Source organism: Neopelma chrysocephalum, unplaced genomic scaffold (genome assembly GCF_003984885.1).
Source record: "Neopelma chrysocephalum unplaced genomic scaffold, ASM398488v2 Primary Assembly neopelma1_91, whole genome shotgun sequence".
In the NCBI taxonomy this organism is placed as follows: Eukaryota; Metazoa; Chordata; class Aves; order Passeriformes; family Pipridae; genus Neopelma; species Neopelma chrysocephalum.
In genome coordinates, this window is record NW_020897753.1 from 349,684 (window position 1) to 367,623 (window position 17,940).

Here is a 17,940-nt window from a genome sequence, read left to right on the forward strand (position 1 = left end):
TAAATTAGTCTGCACTCCCAGAAGTCAAAGCTACTATATTTGTATGAAACAAAATCCAAATCCTAACAACACATCCTGTATCAGAAATTTTTGTCCCCAGAACTCAATCCTTCAGCCTAGACTCCTTAGTGTGAGATTAAAATAGGAGGAGACAGTTTGCTGACACCCAGAACTGTTAAGAGCCACTTTAGTACCAACACAAGGCTAAAGACCCCATCTGTTTTAAGATGTCATCTGTTTTTCTACATTTAATCAACCACAGATGACCCTTAGTCCTTTCTTTCCTACAAGGGAAGACTTTACTCCTCTGAAGATCCTGAAGATCCTGAGCACCCGACAGATCTCTCTACCTGAAAGGAAATTTTTGGCTGGCCAAGAGTGTGGGTTGTTTACTGGGTTTTGGGTTGAGTTTTCTTTGGGGAGGAGGGAACCTTGGGGTGGTGGTATACTTATTTATTAAATGCAGACTTATTTGTACCAAGGGCATAGGCTGTTTTGTCAGCAGTGAAACCACTGTAAATTATCACCAACGTCAGCTGATAGTTCTTTTTGCAAAATTGTCCTTATGTCTTTCCAAAGGTTACCACATTGGCAGACCTGCCATCAGAAGTATATAGTAATTTTTAAAAGATATAAACAAGAACATGGGTTTTTCTACGAACATATATGGCATATGCCTGTGAAAACCAAAACCTAGTTGTCTGGGTAGCTTTTCTTTGGAGTAGGGGGAGGAACCTTTGCTTGGCTTGATTTTGATTTTAAAGCCTGATCACAGATTGTGTTTCAGGAAGGGCTCATATTTGAATCACTGTAAGCAAGAAAATGGCAACCTTTGTGAGGACAGAATGAGTGACTAGCATTACTCAGATCTGTTGTAGTCTGAGCAATCCCACCTAAACAAAGTTTTTTCCCCCAGTTTCACAGCTCACACACACGTATGTTGTTGAGCAAAGATAAGCTATTACTGCAGCAAGACACTGATGACAACACTGTCATACATTTTCCATATTAATAAAAGTCACCAATAGACACCAGATAATATGAAAACATGAGAATTGTATGCCAGCCTACAGTCTTCCACTTGGATTAACAGAAAATGATTTCGTATTCCATCAGAAATACAATGTATTTGACAATTTCTCCCTTTAGGAGTTGGATGTTTGACCAGAACTTCATTAAAAATAATCATCTTTCAGGAGCACTGGGAAAAGAGGGTGCAGGAGAGTCTGAACAGGATTAGGCCCTTCCATGTGCCATTTGCTTTGCCACTTGTACTAGCAACGAGTTCCCTATGCTGTTGCAGAGCTAAGTGCATAAAACTGCTATCATCTCCCAAACAGCAAAGATGTTACCTTTTTTTACAAAATACCACTTCAATGCGGACTGCAATGCCTGTTACAGAACGTAGTAGCTCTGGAAGAAAACAATTTTGTGTTTGATTTGTAAATGCCACAGGAAAGCTCCACTCAGAAAAGATGCTGTATTACCTATTACGGGAGGGATGTTTTCTGTCCTAGAGTGGTGGTAGGGAAATGGAGCAGAGGTCTGTTCCTAAATGAAGGAAAGTGCTCTGTTGGAAACATGAGCTTGTCAACAGTGACTCAAAAAGAAAGTGGTAGCAACTTCCACCCCACACCCCTTCTTACCACCCACATGTGTATGGTGTGTGGCAGGGTGTATGGCAGAACTAATCTCTATGTTTTTAAAAGCTTGTAAAGACCTGATCTCCCAGCAACCAGTCAGGCCAAGAAGTATACATCCTAGAAGAGATCAGATTGTATTTAATTTTGCTCTGGAAACTACTCTCTGCTTTTAACAGAGTATGGGCAATCTCATGAAAATCCTCTGGACTTCACAGATCATGTTGGATCAAGCTGCTGTTACAGACAGCACTAAATAACATAGGATCAGGAATTTATACCATTACCTACAATAATGTGACAGGAAAACCCCTGCTAAATATCATCAGCCAAAACTACACGTCAAAGTAGGGCAGCTGAGCTAGACTCAGTATAGATTTAATGCCAAACCACTTATATATTCTCCCATAGAGATTTGCACAGGATTTTTTTTTCCCCAGTGGTAAGGACCAGTAGTGTCACTTCAATTACTCAGAAGACGCACAATGTCTTTTTGGCTGTAAATGAAACACCAGTGCTGAAGCCAGGTTTATCTTAGATCCTGCTGCAGGAATAACTCCCCCACCTTCTCATTAATGAAAATATAACACAATCAGTGTACTCTCTAGACTTACCACTTCTATTTTAAAAATAAAATAAGGCTCCCAGGAGATAGTTCTCCCCTATATTTCTACTGACTGGGTTTTAACTGATGGCAAGCATAATATTGATCCTCAGCCTCTCTTTCCCTCTCTATTTACAATAACTAACCTCCAGTCAAATACCATGCTACCATTCAGAAGAGTGCTCACTCACATCCTCAGTGCCAGGTCATGTTCTCCAGGACATGGATACACCAGAGTGAGGCCAGTGGATTGCTGCAAATAGGAGGCACTTGGAGCATCAGATACATACGGAGAGGCTGGGAAAAGCTGGGCTTGTTCAGCTTGGAGAAAAGGCGGCTCACGGGGGATCAGTGTGTATATAAAAACAGGGCAGGAGGACAGCATTTTGAGTAAGGAGGGAGCCAGACACTTCTCAGTGGTGCCCAGTGACTGGACAAGATGGTCATAAACTGAAATACAAGAAGTTCTGTATATATATATAATATATATATATATAATGGCCAGTCTTCGCAAACGAAGATTTTGGGAAAGGTCTTTTACCTTTCCAGCCTGCGCAATGGATTTTTTAGGTGAGACACAACCTGCGCTGAACTGAGCCCACCCTTTAATCCTAAGGTTCATCTGCCGGGGCCAAGCAAGCTTGGACAATGGCAGTGAGGTCCTCAGGACGTAGGTTTGTTTAGAGTGACCTTCTCATAGATGGATGGCCTCACAGGGCTAACGAGCTCCATCTGCCCGGGGGACTGGGAATCGAACCTGGGTTGCAGCGGTGAGAGTCCCGCATGCTAACCACTAGGCCACCAGGGGTCCCTACAAGAAGTTCTGTATTAAACAAGAAACAGTAAAAAGGCTCTAAGGGTGACAGCAGAGTGGAACAGGTTGCCCAGTGGGGCTGTGGAATGTTCATCCTTGAAAACTGACAATACTGAACCGGACACAGACCTGAAAAACCTCTAACTCATCTTGCTTGGAAGGAGAGGGTTGGACTAGGTGGTCTTCAGAGATGCCTTCCAACCTCAGCTATTCTGTGATTCCTCTTGTAATCGGTGGGGAGTTACAACTCCCATACTCTAAGCCACCTTCTCCTTCAGCACCAGGAGCCTTAGCTTCCAAGTCGAATGACTATGCCTTTTTCCATCTTTTCCTTTAATAGCACAGAGACAAAATACCTTCTTAAAGTCCATTCTGCACTCCCACTTTACACAGTCAGATTTTCCTAATTAATGTTGCAAGTCTATGATTTTGGGATTTTATTTTTTTCCAGAAGAATAACTGATTCTCCATAATATCTTGTTTCCAAGAAGCAGAGCAGTGCAGCATGGTCTCACAAGCAGATTGAGAATAGATTTCTGTAAATTACTGAGTTTCTTAATGCTCCATGTGTAATACCTTATATAAAATAGCAAACAAGGTAATCTGCATCATTGGAAGCACCTTGCCCACAACAGTAATTTTTCAGCTTTTAATCCAGTAGCAATCCAGAGATTGCTTAAAACTTCTGTGAAACTGCTGGGTGGGAACAACCAGCTCTTCCAGAGCTGCAGAGAAAAAAATTGGACTAATAATATTTTTCTTGCCACTGTCTTTTCCACGTGGTCCTAATTTCTGTTTATCTTCTCTCATTCACTCCACTTCTGCAAAGAGGTAGCACAAAAGCTACCTTGTTTTTAGATGTTAGACAACTTCTGGAGATAAGAATAATTATTGACCGTTCTTATGCCCTACATATATATCCAAGATAGGAGTATCACCTGGGCTGCAAAAAACCAAGATGATCAGACTCTTTAAAAAAACCCAAAAGACAAAAAAAAATATAAACCAAAAAAAAGAAAGGAAGGAGTAATAGAAGAGATTTCTGGAATTTATTAGGACCTTGTATACCTAAGGTAAAAAAGAGTTATTACAGAATTGTTTGCCATCCCTTCAGGGAAAACCTCCTCAGTTCCTTCCCTGTCTCCGAAATCCAGGGAGAGCTGTCTCCCCCCAGACAGGCCCTAATTCCTGCTCACTTGCATCTAACATCTGCTGGTTATTTGCAACTGCATCTGTTCATTCTAGTTCATTGGAAAAAGTCTATTTTTCCAGCATGAAGTGCAAGGCAGAGTTATTATTAAGTCTGAATTAAGGGTCTGATGCACTTAGCTAAGATACGTATGTAAACCACAGAGAGAACAGAAATAATATTTTCTATGACATCTGCTAGCTGCCTTCAGCAGCCAGCTCATGATAAGCACTCATCACAAACAAGTTTGCCCTCCTCCTGCAAATATCCTGTATTTCTTCTCTACTGCTTGGTGATGGAAAACCAGGAAGTTGTTGCTCACCAGCTTGCAAGGATATACCTGGAAATCTTCAACTTGTTTACATCCTGATGTTGCATGATCTCCACAACTCTATTCGAGTTTTAGACAGAGTACCTTTACAAAGGAGCAGATTTTTGAAGAGCTGTTTATTGTTGCATACTAAGCCATGAGACATTTTGTGCCATTTTAAATACTTGATGAAAAGAAGACTTTAAGGAAATACTTAGGAAGACCATTCAATAGTTACACTTTGTCTGGCCATGCTGAAAAGAAAGGTGAGATGACCCTTTCAAAAAAATTCTGACTTGAGACATCCAGACACAATCCACCACACCTACAAGCCTCCTAATATATACAGGTACTCAGAGCAATATATTTCAGTGAAAATGTTCTTAGGAGAAAAGGAACAAGAGTTTAAATCATCTCATCCTCATTCTATTAGTGCACTTTGCTTCAAACACACTGTGCCTCACCCCTTCAAAGGTTTGTGCCAGTATGCAGTTGCCACTTTCCTCCTCCAACCAGTGAAATCTTTATGTATTTCCCATCTCATGATTTGACCGATTTGGCTATATATTAAGTCAGAGCCTTTTAAAAGTGAGCTGTTTGTAGTCCTCACAGAACTTACTCGTACTCTCCAATTCAGTGACACTTCTCCCTGACGTTCTGAGATTTATATTTCGGTCTGCCAGGTTCAGCAAGCAGTTCATGTAAAGATTTTGTTTCAAAGAGGGCACCACATCACAAAAAGCAATAGAACAAAACCATGCCATCGAAAACATCCCGGGGGTCTCTGGGCTCCAACACTTCTTATTGTGCTTATGGAAGAGTTATCCTTTTCCTGAGAGAAGCAGTTGAGCCATGTCTTCTCACCTCCCCAGTCACTCAAATTCATCTGCCAGCTTCCACATGCTCTTGCCGAGCCCAGAATAGACAACCTCCTCCATTCCCAGGAGTTTCCTCTGAACTGGTTGCTGTTTGCATTTACTGTAGGACCAGTTTTATCACTGTTTCACTGAAACTGCTTTTGCTCTCCTTTAACTATGGCCAGTTTTGAAAAAATGACAGTGTTTGGCCCAGGCAGGAGCTCCTGTAAAGTGTTGCAAGTTCTTGGCCCTGGACTGGGCAGATATTTGTCTCTGAGTCTTCAGAGTGATCCAAGACCCCTTCCATGACTTTTCTGTACTTCTCTGTAATGACACTTTTTGGTCTGCTTAACTTTGTCACTACAGATTTAATTTGTACAATCTGTCTTCTCGCAGTATTTCTCCTACAGAAATACATTTCTTAAAGCAATTAATAGTAAACAATTCTGAAATGTTTTCTTTTTCCTGGTTCTTTGTCTTCACTCCCCCCCTCCACAAAGACTCGTTGTAATAATTTCCTATATTTCCTTTCTCACGTGACACTGTACAAATCTAAGTGACACCCAGACAAATGATAGTTTCATTGAACCATAAAAAGAAGTGCCAGTGTGTTCTGAAACAACCTCATTTTGGTAATGCAGATGATGTTTTTACCCCTATTTCCCGTTCATGTGTCATCCTACTCTCATATGCCCCAAATTCCACCTCAGCTGCACAAACCCACCAACTCATCTCTCATTGTGGCAGCAGCAGTGATGAGTTACTGACATTACTCACACACATATGCAGACTACATGTATCTGCCACATCAATCAACAAGCATTGTAAATATAAAAAAAACTGTCTTGTAAGATGAAATTTATACAATAAGGGCTGCATATCATCCTTTTACCCACTTTCCAAGCCCTCCCACACTCTGATCCAGGAAAAGTCAGCATTTTTTTCAAATTGAGCCGTTTATTTATTGCCAAGTTAAACACTAATCATTAACACTTTACCATCTAGACAGAAGATGGCTTCAAACCATGCCCAAGGGAAACTGGATTTTTAAAAATTAGGATGTTTGTTTTAGCATCTAAATTAAGCTTTAGGTCACAAGAAAAATATTGGCCAGGGAGAAGGAGATCTGAATCTACATGAGAATTTCAGAGAACATCTGGCTATGTCAGGAAATATGTATCCCTTAACAGGACCACCCTGCTGCTAGCACTCCATCTAGTGGGAAGTTTTTTGTTTGAAAGATGCCTTCAACATGTCTTTAATAGCTTAATGATACAGAGAGGGAGAAAGAGAAACAAGTATCTCAGAGCTGGCAGTGCAAGTGGAATAGTGCAGTTATCCTTTATGAAATCTAAGTATGGGCATCACTTTTACTAGGCTAAAAGTCAGGAACACGAAAGCAGATTTCCTCTTGCATTTCTCTCTGGAACTAAGGGTGAGCTGGGACCAAGTGGTAGGAATGTCATCCCACTTCCACACCTTCAGGAACACCCCAGAGCAGAGCCATTCTTGCAGTGTACGCCAATACACTGGTATTCAGAAGGTATGCAGGGAAGAGGAAGAGAGGAATATGAGTTAAGAGGCTGTAGCTCTGAGGAAGGCTCTATTTCCCTGCAAACAGCCTCAGGAAAATTGTTGGGAGAATGAGTAGTAGGGTCAGAGGCTGAACTGAACAATCTTCCAGCAAGATCAGACCAGTTACCACTGAGATCTCTCAGGTACAATTCTAAAGGGACCTTCCCTGACAAGTGAAGCTACCTTGAGCATTTCAAAGATTTTTTTGGTTGTTGTTTCTTTTGCCCTCCCCAAACCATGATCAAGTGTATTTTCATTTGGTCTGTAACAATTTTAGTTACCTGGGGTTTTTTTCCTCATGGGCAAGGTTATCGTTCTAACTGTTCTTAGCTTCCACAAATTCTTGTTGTCCCTCTGCATCCTGGCCTCTAAAACACTGCATCCTTTGCTGATCAGCCCTAAGGATTAGGGAAGAAGGGACATAATCCTATTTCTGAAGCAATCCTGAAGAGGGAGAGAAGGTCCTTTGTCTGAAAAATATTTTGGCTTTCACTTTTGCCTGTAATATCAATACTTTCTTCCCAGTATCCCCCATCAAAGAGTAATAACTCAGTAATGAAAAAACCCACAACAGAACATCACTGAACAAGAAGTCGGTTGGATTCAAAAATCCTGCAGATTTCATCAGGAGAGATAAGGTTGAGAAATCATTGCTAGAGCACAGACTGTTTGAGCTGCAACTCAGGAAAGGATGATTTTAAAATGTTTACACTCACAGCAATATTTGGATTGTAACTCAGTGGGATAGGATTGTTTCCTACTCTTTATTCCCAGTGAAGGACTCCTGGTACAGAGCTGGAGTCGGTTTCACGGGGGTTTTTGTGTCATGACTCACACAATGAAGATAAGGATGACACCTTAGATAACTAGTTTTGCCTCCTTCCCCCAAACTTTTTTATCCACTGCCTTACTGCATGACTCACTTAACATCAAGTACAAATATAATAAGAAAAAATAGTTGTATTTCATAGCTGGCTTTAATGCCAAAAGGAAGTGGGAAAATCTGGACTGGTAATTAGGTTATTTACATAGTTATACAGAAATTGAGCACAAATTTCTGTGTTTGTGACATTTGCAAGAGTCTGACCTGTAAAAACAAGTTCAACCCCAGCTCAGGCATGAAAACATGTTTTATTCATGGAGAAAGCACCAGTACTGTATTCTTTCCATGCTCAGTTTTTCAGAGCTTAATCAGCACTGTTTGCTCTGAAGGAAATGGTAATAAGCATTGTCTCGAGAGAAGCCCAGTCTTTAGGCCCACTGATGATTGATTTGTGAATCTTGCCATTTATACCAGCTGGTGGGACTGTGAGTCAGCATGGCAAGAAGCAAAGAACAGGGTCTTCACAGGCAGATCTGTCTTTATAGCACAACATGGGAGGATTCAAAGGAGGGGAGTAACAGCACAAGGGGTCAGCACACACTGTTTACTTGGACTGTTTCCTGCAGCCTGCTCTGACCAATGTGGAGATAGTGCAGCGCTAACTCATTTAAAGCACTTGAGCATCCAACCAGGTCCTAGTGAAAAGGGAGCACTGCAAGTTTTGCAGTATCTGCTATTTGTAACACAATGCAGGAGCTCAACATGACTGAGCATCAGAATCTTGAAATCCAACCAAGAACAAGAGGCACTAAAAGAAAATAAGTATAAAATTACAGAAAATGAAAGGCAGTTGCACATATGCCCATAATATAGTAAAGTAAGCAAAACAAGGCACTGTGAAAGAGAAGTACCTTTAAACAGCCTGTCAGATTTTGATCTAAAAGCCATCCACACACCTCTCAACTCCTAATGGGGGGGGGGGGAAATCAGTCACCTTGTTGTTCTCCCAGATAAATTTAAACTTAAATCATCCCTGAGGAACATTCACAGTTTGTTTTCTGGGCTGCTATTTCAAGCAAAACTCTGCATATGCAAAGAAACAACCCTTTGTTCTCTTTAACATCTACACCTTCCTAGAAAGTTTCCTCTCCCAACAAGAGTTGCTGTAGTTCACAGAAAAGAATGGGAAGTCTCAGCTCAAAAGCACTGGAAGGTGCAGCCACACTTTGTTTAATGATGGGCTATGATGCAAATGAAAACGGCTTCCAGGAAATGGCTCTTCAGAGTGCATTTACTATGCTACACACTTCATTTCTCTGTATTATAGAAATATTCTTCAGCTAAGCTACAGAGAAGTGTCTTGTTTGCTTGAATCGCTACCAGTGACAGCCAGAGTACCTTGCATTAACATTCACCGTTTTTTCACTGCCTACCCTTTTCACACTCTTTCAGCCATTAGATTTTTTTTTTAACCTTCCAAGATTAATTCTGTAAAATGATCAATGACATTTATAATGTTTAAACAAGAAAGAAAACCTGCCTAGATGCTTCTTTGTCTGTTTGCAATTTTGCAGCTTCAATGGAAAGTCTACAAGCTGGCTTTTGTTTGCTAATTACTGTAATTTGCAGCTTAGACAGAAGAAGGGTTTGCATATGGCAGATAAACTTTACTCTAAACATGGAAGGAATCATATGGCAGAGGATCAGGCCCTAGGTGAATGATTTCCATGCTCTTTATGAATCAGGGAACAGTCTCAACCGTAAATTACATTTTCAGAACAAGAGGAATTTATGCAAGAAGCTCTATCTGCAAAGGAGAATATTGGCTCATTGACACTGTCCCTCGCTTGCTTAGAAAAACAGTTTACACCAGAAATAGTTTCAAAAAAGCAAAGCAAACAATTCTTTCCTAACAAACACCTTCTTGGTTTTCCAGTGATTCGTGCTGCCTGTGTTGCCCCTGCTATTTGATTTCTGTATGCTGTCATCTAGGAATCTGTGTGGTCTTAAAAAACTGTTATTCCTGCCAAACCTGCAAAGCCTCAAGTCTCCAGGCAGCTGTTGTTAACCAGCCACATAGTGCCCATACTTCAGTTTTAGCCAATTAACAGTTCCTATTCTTCAATAGAGCAGAAAATTAGATTATTCATTGATAATATGAAGGGAATAAACGGACTTTATTGCTGACATAATAACAAGCTGTCTGCTGCTCACCTATCAGATGCTGCTCTGGGATTTTTTATACTAACAGCTGCATCTGTTCACAGAGGATGTGCTGAAGACATTCACTCTAAGTTAAAGGGGCAGCTCCAGCGCATCTCAAGAGAGGCATGTCAGGTGCTCCAGTACACCCCAAGGCACAGAGAGAGAGAAAGAGAATGGATGATACTGCTTCTCCACCAACATGTGGCACTCACCCAAGTGCCCCCAGAGCTGCAGCCACACACCTCACTCAGCTCCCTGCTCCATGGTGGGCAACAACGCTGAAAGTTGGGAATTTGCTGGGACTAGACCGATGCGGAGACCTCCAGTAATGAACTGCACCATCTGCTGCAGTACAAATAGCCCTCACTATAAATCAAGGAAAACCTAATTGGAATCAATCTAGCAAACTAAGTATGAAGTGAATGCAGAGTTGTTCCATCAGAGGAAACCCCACTGCAACTTGGAAAATTTAGTTTTTGCACTTTTTTTTTTTAAGGATATAACCACGAAGTGCCAACCTGACCATGTCACAGATAGTGAGGCAGTAGAGTTCAGAGTATGAGACCTCCACACACAAACAGGAAGACAGGATTACACTAGTACCTCATTGAAGAAAAATACCAATATTTCCATTTGCAGTATGTAACAGAAGGAAAAATAATCATATTTGTTTTTATTTCACCTTCCTTAAAACAGTCAATAATTTACCTTTAGGATAAGAAGCAAATAGAAAAAAAGGATGAAGATTGAAGGCATATGCTGGTTTTGAACACACATGTTATTCAAAACCCACCTCATAACTGTGCATTAGATTATGCATTAGCTTCTCAATGTAATTCTAGTGTAATAATTCCAGCTGGTCTGCAGAATACTTCAGTCTATTACTAGGTCTACAGTAATCTTCTCTTCTGCTTTCCCAGTTCCTGAAAAAGCCACTAGAAGATATCAGCGAGGAGCTGGTGTACATTATATTTGATCTCTTTCCCTGTCGTGAGCACAAACCCAGGCAGTGCCACTCACTGAGCCATCGCCTAGTTCAGTCTCCTCTGCCACCCGGTGGCTTCCTGCCCGTCCTGCAGCCTTGGCCACACAGCTTCTTCTCAGGTAAAGCCTACAAAGTAAACATATTTTCTCTAGACACCAAGGTCAACTCAATGACAGCAGAAAGCCAAAGCCTGGTATTCTCCGCACACTTGCAACAAAGCCGAAAAGCACTTTTGGCGGGATTATGATGTTCTTTTACCCAAAACAGAGCCCCAAAAACTATCAAGTTCCAGTGAAAGCTCATCTCTTAATCAATATGAAAAGTCTAGTTAAAATCTTAGGGGATAAGAATAACCTTCAGCATAATCACCAAGACTATCATGTCCCTCCCTCTCTCCACGTGTTTTAATCCTGAAGTAAGCAAAGCAAGGACTTCAACTCTTTTTTCCCCAGTGTTGCAAGAGTCCTAAGTTACAGAAATGTTGAACACTTAGGTTTGGTGTTGGCATTGGTTTGAGGTTTTTTGTGGTTTGTTTGTTACGTTGGGTTTGATTTGAGTCTTTTCCCCGTCAAAAGCATTAGAAGGTGCTACTTGCATCCAGAAGCGACTTGAAGTCAATCACATTTTTGAGTTTTTGGTTTGCTTATCCACCAGAAAATTCCCAGTCACAAACTGAAGTAGCACCTTCCCCCATATTCAACTTACAATGAATTCTGACCATCTTAAATAAGGTTGTTACAGATACACACCATATTAATTTTGTTTTAATTTGATTTGGTTTCATTCTCTCTGACCTCTCTCAGATCACAGCAGAGATGTCAGTAAAGTGCTTTTGCAAGTAGAAAAACTCCTGCTGTAAGTAACCAATTGTTAGGACCATCTGCACCGATGACCTTGACTGATGTAGCTGGTTTGGAAAGCATTCCTTGTGTCAGGAAAGAGTAATCTGGCCTGTGCATTTAATGTATATGTTCAGTGAGTTGTAAACTCAGCATTTTAAGACTGCTTTTTAAGTTCCATCCCTTTCTAGCCCCCCACTCCAAATAAATCCTGAAATGTTATCAAGAAAACCTTGTATACTTGACCTTTCACATTGCATTCGGACTCTCTTGCGCTAAGTAAGTAGTTGCATTCATACAGATACAAACATAGTTTAATAGACCTCCAGGGTCCTTGAAAATGGAAATGGGGAAAAAGGCTCCACTCTAAATTAGCATGTCATAAATTGCCAGTAAAATTAAAATACAAATGTAGTGCTGAAAATTAACTTACTGCTTCACGGATGAAGAGTCAATCTACCTAAAAACTAATGAGTAGCAAAGAGACAGGGGAGAAATAAGGGCCCAGCAATTTTGTTGAGCAAAAGGTACCGTGGCTCTTAAATCTGCAAGTAATATGAGGTGCTGCAATTCACAAATAATGAGGCAGAGAAGAAGAGCTGGCACATGAAGTCATCTGACACCATCTAATCCATATATGCATGAACTCCCAAGTTGGAAAGAAGTTTCACTACATATTGGTAAATTTTGTAACTATACATATAACAGCTGCTTTTCTACTGCAAACTCGGTTTCCTGAAGAGCCCACTGGGGGGGGCGGGGGGGAAAGTCATCTCAGGTGCTCTACGATTTTCATGTGGCTTTTAAAGCCTGTGCTTTCAAGGCAGATCTATGTTGCAGATATGTACAAATTAGCATTTATCAGTTAGATGTGCAAACAGGTCAAGTTCCAATAGAAGAAACTTAGGTAGCACAAAGTAGCTATAATGTACATAGCAACCCCATTAATGCCATGCCTCTTTCACCTGCGCGGTGTGTGCATCCTGCTGTTGGTCCTGGAAGCCATCAGTGCAGTTCCTGACCTGTCAAAGTTCACTCCATGGCACAGTCAAAACGTCTGGATGACACTAATGAAGGAACTGAACCACATGACCTTTTGTGCATCACTGGCGTATCCAGAGCAGCCATTTCACACCTGTCTTCTTGGTGTCCCTGTGGATGACATGGAACCGTCTCTCCTGGTGCAGGATGTCGTCCGACGGCGTGACTTATTGAAACAGGACTGTCATACTGTGCACGGGTGTCTTGACCATGTTGATAGCTGGGATGATGTGTTGTCTGCTAGCACTCCACTTCAAGAGTTAGACATTTTAGGGTCACTGTTTGCAAAAGGCTGTATGTATTTTAATCGTCGTGTGACTTCTGACATAGAACAGACACGTGGTGAGTCTATGGTACGGGATGTATCCCCTGAGTCATCTTTCTATAAAAATGGTTCCTTTTGGTGTCGGTATTTAGGTAAGAATCGGACTTGGAGTAATCCAGCAGTGAGTGCACCTCATCGACTTTCACGGGAGTGTTCCTTGTGTGTGGAGATAGAGTCTGACCAGGAATCCCTGCACAGCCAATAAGGGGCCCTGTACATTTGGAAGGTTGGTGGTTGTAGTTGTGTTGCTAATGCTGCCTTGTCTAGTATCGTTCCTGCAAAGGGCCCTGCAGGATACGATACGAGCGGTCTTTGTGGCACAACTACAGACAGGGGGGAATTGTGGGGAGAAGTGGCAGCTCCATGAAATCCGTGGAGCTTGAGCAGTTTGAAATATTACAGAGAGTTAGACCTTTTCCCATGAGAACAGTAAGGCTAATTGGATGTTCCCATGGACATAGCCTTGAGTTTTAGGGAGTACAAGGACAAAGCTGTTTGACTGTGTGCAGGTGTTACATTCCTAAGTGTTTTTGCAAGAATATGTTTATATTATGTGTGTGAGAAAGTAGTAGCGAGCGAACTGAATAAAGGCTGCTGCTTCTCAGAAGCAGCAGACATCCCTTTGTCTCATCACCCTGTTGTGTGTTGTGTGTGTTCTTTTCTTCACTGACCAAGACCTATCGACATATACCCCATGACAGTACAAGATACTGGCACGGAATAGAGTCAGTTTGGCTTCAGGAGCAAGAATACTAAAGGCCAACACACTGTTTAGGGGGGTGCTGTTTTAAGAAAATTACATTCTTTACCTTATGCAAGTACCAGAAAATTAAAATCTCTGATGAAGAACTAGGATGTATGAGGGACTATATGAAGACAATGCATTTAGCGATAATGCTCTCTGTGTCAGAAGGCCTCAGTCTCTTCACCAAAATAAGTTTAATACCGTGAAATAAAGTTAGCTTAATTGCTTCTACCATTACATTGGGCCTGTACCTAACCTTGCTCTACACTGGGATGAATACAGTAAAGCCAAGCTATTCATCTGAAGTCTAATCACATGAAACCTACAGCTTGTGATTTCTCTTACAGTGAGAATGGATTTGTTTCTGTGAACATTTTCATGGCCACTGAACTAATACCAGATTTGTCAGTAACAGAAACATTTTTGCAATAGGCCCCACTCTTTCATGTGGTTACCTTCTCATGGTGAGCAAACATAGCTTGATGTTACCCTTGATTAGCATTCACCTTCACAGTGACAGGAGACCGAGATCCCTTTCTAACACTCCCCACTTCCTAGGTTGCGTCACGGTTCCGTAGTTACCTCCCTGTCTTCTCCAGGCCATGCCAGTGGCACACAGTGAGGATCTTTGCAGACTAGCAAGGATAATTCTCCCCGACATCTATGTTTTCTGATTCTAAAAAGGCTTTATATGTTCCCCCAATACCTGGTGAGAGTAGCAAAACCAGAAATCAAGTATACTCATTTGGACCACACAGAGCAATTTGTTTCTCATCCGTAACATGTTAAAAGTAGTTCCTATAGAGACTGCATTGGCTAAATTCTATACATATAGTTCTGTTAAAACACAATTTCCCCCACTTCTACCCTGATGTAACCATCTCTATTTTCAGCCTTTGTTGCTCTTACAGCCTATGATCCAGTAAGACCAACACTTAAGCCTTGCCTCACCAGCTAACACCTCTATTCCCTCTTCATGATAAACAAAAATATAAGACATCATTGTCTCTGAATCCTCCTCATCCCTTAAATTTCACTCTGTATTTCAACCTTCCATCCCCACCACAAAGTCCAAACCAAGTTAGTTCTTCACTCAGCTTCCAAATAACCATATCCCTCCCTGAAAAAACACGAACACATAAAACAACCAAACAAAAAATCCAACTACATACTGACTTGTTTTTGTAAATTTGCATTACCCTGGTCTTTGAATCCCTTCCACTAGCTTCCTTGTCCCCCCATTTTCAAATTCTCATTGATTCTATACATTGATATGTTGATTTTATTTATTTACTTTTTAATATTGGTTGAACTGCTTATATCTCCCCCAGGTCCACTGAGACGACGTAAATGGAAACCTACTTTGAAATTCTGAATTTCACCCTGGAAATGGTCAAGCCACTAGAAAATAGGTAGTTTTACTGACTGCAACTCTTCTTGAATAGCTGAAGAACCATCTTTGAAGCCTCTGGAAACCATCTGAATGAGACTTAGTGACCTGGTCTCTGGGTTCAGCCCTGTTCCCAGACTATTTAAGTGGCACATACTGCATTTTGCCGTGCCTTGCTTTGCCTTCTCAATTCTCATCTGTGAAGTATAAGCAGATACAAGGAGTCTTTCATCTCCCCTGAAGGCTGCTGATATACTCATATAGCATCATCTCCTCTTCTTCCAGTCAACTGAAAACTGTACCTTATACCCAATTTTAGGCATCATTCACAAAGTAACTCTCCATTTTCTCCATTCCCAACTGTTCAACTCATTGAACAGCTAAGCCAATGCTGTTTTAGGGTCTGTGACTACAGCTCCTAAGCAAGTGCATGCTTAGATGACAGGAAAAAAATCAATCCTGAAGTAAAAAGAACCAGCCCATTAACCAGGTTGTCAGGCAAGTAAGAAGTCTGTGTCTCATAATTACTACTTTAGCCTCACTTGCTATGAACAGAGGAGCACAGAACCATTCCCAGGAAAAGAATTCACGCAAGGAAACTTGTTTCAGGTTTCAGAAAAGCTAAACTTCAGAAAAGCTGGACTGCGTTTCTTTCAGCTAGATCAATGAGCAGATTTTACTTGTCAGGTCTGTTTACATAAGACTGTACGAGCTGTCAAGACCCATCAGCACTGGATGGAAAGCAACTAGCCACCCACTCAGCTCCACATTGCTGACGTACTTGGCATTGCCTCCTCTAACAGTGCTTGACAGCCTGAGGCAGGAGCCCTTTTTCCCCCCCACATGCAACATGTAGCTCAGAAAATGAAAATATAATCTCAGAACTAAGCAGGTGCAAGTTTCATCTCAACAGTTTCATGTTTTTGCTTGTGAGGACCATTTTGACTGTTTGTGTAGAAAATTAAACAGTCCACACTGCCTTTACTTTCAAATTATGGAGCTTTATTCACTACTGTTGACCTTGATTGTTTTTAAACTCATATGGCTGGTGGAACATTAAGTCCAAGATAAATCACTCACTTTCAGCAAAGGCTTCTGGGCACATGGCTGAGGTATTTCAACACTGAAGGGCAGCAGCTTGCAGTGTCCATGGAAAATATGTGTAGAGGAACAAGACGAAGAAGCTCTTCCGATACCACATCAGATAGTCTGCAGCCGCAAAAGAAACTTCTTCCCTGAGATACAATTACTGTATTCCAGCTGAGTCACTAGAGATGATCTTGAGTTTGTTATAGGTCGCCTCTCTCTAGTGCACTACTGACAAGTGATGAATTAGACTGAGCAAACCAAGCTCTTCCCTGAAAATGATTCCAGCATTCTAGAAATACAGTAATTAATTGTGTCAAAGTCAACAGACAGTAGAGCCTTGTTAAGTCACCAGGATTGGAACAGGCAGTAACAAAGCACACATCCAGCTCACAGCCCCAGGAACCCTCTCTCCACACAACACTGTGCATGCTTCTGCACAGAAGAGAGGGGGACAGAGTCCAACCTTTCTTCTCCTTCCCAAGTATTAGAGTGAGAGCCAGGAACTCAAATTCCTACACATTTACCTTATCCCCTTTTCTGCTACTCCCTTGATAACCTCAAGAAATTAAAGGGGGAGGAAGAAAGAGAAGGTGCAAATAAAACCTTTTTCAAATGGAGAACTGAGGAAAAGGGCAGAAGGAAGCACTTCACACAGTGAGTACCACAGCCCTTCTATTCAAAGCATCTGCCTATTTACTCTTGACACCCAGTCCAGCTGCATCTCCACATTTTGGGTGAATCCAGAGGATTTTCATCTGTTAAAAGAAAGACCTGTTTATAGGAATATCTGCAGTCCACTTGTGGGAGAAAATGGAAACTGGTAACTTCACTAAAGAAAAGCTTTTAAAAGCACAGAGCAGAAAAAATAAAAGTCACTGTACCCAGTGCCCCTTCAGTGGTGAACACACAACACGCTATACTCACACATTCACAGAAATATTTTGTTTGTCAAGTAAATCAAGCAAAAGTTTTCCCAAAGGAGTCCCTAAAGGATGAGAGGCAATGGAAAGCCTTGCAACATAGCAGTCATCCTTTCACCCTGTTTTATTGTCTACAAGTCATGCCGGGAGCACATGGACTGCCCACTGAAAAGCACAACGTGTAGCATGAGCAACGCAACAGCAGTTGCCATATGAAAACCAGTGCCTAACTACCTCAGCTGCCAGGCCTTCACGATGCATATCAGGCAAAACAAGTCTAAAATCTAGCTTCAGATTTAAAAAAAAAAAAAAAAAAAGGCAAAACAAACCCAAAACCCCAAATCAACAAACAAACAAAAAACCCCAAAACTTTCACTCTATCCTAGAGCACACATTGTTAAACTTCCCCTCAAATACATTAAAAAATAAGTAAACAAAAGTCAATGTACTGCAAGTGTACTCCAGTAATCCAGCGTCAAAAAAACAGAAATGTGCCATTTTTACTCATACAATTATAGAATTAGTCTTCTATGCCCAGGCCTTCCAATAGAATGGCTGTTGTTTTTGGAAATCATAATGCCATGAAGCT